We start from the raw sequence: 3,250 nt of genomic DNA, 5'->3' as shown, positions 1-3,250 counted from the left end.
TTTGTGAGAACCTGTTTTGTTTGAGTAAAAACTGTTGTGGAGGCATCCCGGCTGACTGTGAGTGTCCTGTTTTTTTCTCCTTTTCTTCAGTTATTCTGCTTTTTCCTTGGTTTTCTCTGTTCTCTGCCTGCCTCCCTGTATTTCCTCCCCTGTGTGTGCTCTCTCTCCCTCTGCTCCTGAGCCCAGTCAACGACCCGCACCTGCACCTAGTCAGCCACCTCGTCAGCCTGCCACATCCCTGTCTGTATTTCAACCCCAGTTCTCCACACCATCTCCGCTTGATTGTTGTTGCTCCTTACCCAGTGCCACCTCTACATTCAGGCTGTAATGGGAATTCCAAACATATTGCAGGTAACCCTGGACTCAGGGAGACTCATCTGTGATGTGGCACTGAATCTGTGCAAACGTAACAGTCAAAATATCTCTGTTCTCTGTGGTATCCAGACTTCAGGGACAATGTGTCTCTGTGGGATGATAAGATTGACCCTAAAGCTGGATAAAAAAACAGGCTCACAGAGCTCTCCTCACTCATTTGAGCAAATATGTACGTGTATGTGTTTTGCTGTGAGTCCTTCTGCAGAACTCAGGCTCTCATGCATTTTGATTTCTTTCAATTTCCCTGTGCTTTGTTGCCTCTGTCACTTACCTTGTCTCTCTGTCTGTTCCCTCCCAGGCTCACTCACCCTCGTCCTCCGTCCAGTCGGCAGGGCTCATCCTCCGGTCCTCTTCTCCTTGGACTTCCCCCCACGGCGTCCTCCCAGTCCTCCCTTGCCTCTTCGCTTCCTCAGCCCCAGTGTCCCCTGGCTCTCTCCTCCCAGTCTCCTCGGTCCCCCGTGCCTGCGTTTTCCCGGCATTCACCTCTCCCTCGACTCCAGTCCCTCACCCCCTTTTTCCCAATAAAACCGGAACGTTGCATTTGGGTCCACTCTGTCCCCACACCACATCACCCATAACAAAAAACAATCCTTTAGCCACTACTCTGTCGTCTATTAGAGGTAGATATGTAGTCATTGAAAAGCTGTGTATTTGGTCAATTCTTAGGCTATGGTTAGATGTCTATTAACTTTTCACTGACTGCCCAAATTCGGCCCTGTTTAAGCCTAAACGTCTGGGCTCTGTTTAGATGTCTATTAGACGTCTTGTAACTGTGAAATTCCTTGCTGGGAATGAGCTGGGCAGATGTAAACATTTATAAAATCAGGCAAATACCTTTTTCAGTTTAAGGCTTTATTGTTCTGCTGAAACAACTGAAATCCAGTCAGCCACACCATGGCACTAGTTGCCGTGTTGGAAAGCAGCCTGCGTTGCTCTTTAACAAGCTGGCTGGCACCTACTATCACTTTCCATTAACAGCGCATTAAAAGCGTCATCAGTCTCTGCAGAGAAAATGTAAATTTTACACTGTAACATCTAAGTCTGATGATCACTAGATGGATTCTGATATATTAACCTTACCCTGTTGTTGAAAAGAGCATCGCTTTCTTTTGATGGATATTAGCCTGTTTGTTTCTTTTTTTTTACATTGGTTACTGTTTAATAGCGATGTGAACAGAATGTCGCCGGTAAAACTAATGTTGGCTTTCACTCAGCAGCCAACAACTGTTATTTATTCAGGAAACAATCATTTTTGAAATGCGCAGAGAGAGAAAATATGGTGGATAAAACAATCCTGTTGGGGTTTACGCATAACGCACAGCTTCCTCTGTAGGTTTACCCTGCTTCAACAACGAGCTTTGCTTGTAAAGATTATTTAGATGCTTTAGGAATAATCAGATTGTTTTGGCTGCCTGTGCTACTGCATAGCAAGTGGTTTGGTTGGCTACATGTCCATAATAACATTTACAGGCAACAATAGTCGGCTGATCAGTCGGATAATAATTATTAAACAGAAATAGCTAAATCAGCCAGCAAAAGCAAATTGCATTCCCTAGAAATAACCATGTTTCGAACCTGATGAACAGCAGATAAAATATATTATTATACTTTTACATGAGTGGGTTTGTCATTTTTTTCTTGTACTTTTTTTTGATGCTGATTTGTTTTTTTTAGTTATCTACTCAAGGGTACAGCTGAATTGATTACCTTACTTTGGGAGTGTTAGAGGGATGTTTCTAGTTTTGAAAATGTATTTTAATGGCTCATTTAGTTATGTACTCTACTTGCATAAAATTCTAAAGAATGCAGGAATAAAGGTCTCTAAAGACCCAGAGGCCCCAACAAATGCTTTGTCTGGAGAGCGGGTAGACCAGGGACAAACTCCTGGGCCACTTTTTTGCCTCTTTCTGTGACCATCCTTGACCTTAAAAACTTGTGCCATGAGGTGTATATGTGTGTCTGCTATGTTACAATTTGAAAGTAGTCAAAATGTTCACACAGAGATGAGCATCCTGCAGTATTTTAAGAGGAAGAGGACAGAGGTCACTATAGCAGGAGTAGAAAAAACTGAGGAGGACGAGCTTGTAAGTTGTATGGATCGCTAGTAGACGTAGTAAATTCTAAAACTCACGTAGTAAAAAGACTTTGTTATTCCAATGACATGTCATCAGAGTTTGACACAGTTCTGTGTTCACAAACATTTGTTGCAGGAAGAGTCAGGGCCAAGTGAAACACAGGAAATATCACAGACAGCTACATCAAGTTTAACATTAGGATAACTAAATACATTTGTACTGTGGCTAGCTACATTAACTAGCAGCTGTTCCATGGTTTTTATGGTATGTAGTCGGTTTTGTTCTAGTTATATTATACTCCTTCTCTCTGACCCTCTCCCTCTTTGAGTTTTCATAATCTCCCCATTCCATTCTATTCTCCATCTTCTGTCACTACAAAGACCCTCTTTCAGCCCTGCTAATGAGTACATTCTGTTCCCCTTCGAGGGAACTCGAACTGCGTCGGTTACGACACTATGGGAACGCCTCTAGGCGAAGCAGGTCTGAACGTGAATGAAATCACTCCAATCCTATTGGCTTGTTGCTAGAACGGTAAGGTGTGATGGAATAACCGGAGGAGTATAAAGCACACCTGTACACACTCATCATTAGCTTTTTTCTATTCAGCAGGCGCTCTGTATGTTGTTTGAAGAAAGCTCCAGTCCTACAAGCAGTGTGTCTTACCTGAAGAAGAAGTCTACCAGCATGTCCGGCAACCAGATGTACAGAAGGTGTGTTTTTTCTTGCCCTCGGTACATCACGGATGGAGATTCTCATGAGATGTGTGTCTCATGTTAGGGGATGGAGCACGCCCGGGCAGC

General features: G+C 43.4%; 1 long non-coding RNA gene across 1 annotated transcript; it reads left to right on the top strand.

Moving 5' to 3' along the window:
* The first annotated feature begins 229 nt into the window (after positions 1 to 229).
* LOC123985446 lies at positions 230 to 913 on the top strand. Its single transcript, XR_006828664.1, has 2 exons — positions 230 to 351; positions 674 to 913. It is a non-coding gene; the product is annotated as an uncharacterized LOC123985446 (long non-coding RNA).
* Positions 914 to 3,250: the final 2,337 nt, after the last annotated feature.

The sequence above is a fragment of the Micropterus dolomieu genome, linkage group LG17, assembly GCF_021292245.1.
Source record: "Micropterus dolomieu isolate WLL.071019.BEF.003 ecotype Adirondacks linkage group LG17, ASM2129224v1, whole genome shotgun sequence".
In the NCBI taxonomy this organism is placed as follows: domain Eukaryota; kingdom Metazoa; phylum Chordata; class Actinopteri; order Centrarchiformes; family Centrarchidae; genus Micropterus; species Micropterus dolomieu.
The sequence above is the reverse complement of the archived record's forward strand: the minus strand, read 5'-3'. Positions and strand labels throughout refer to the sequence as shown.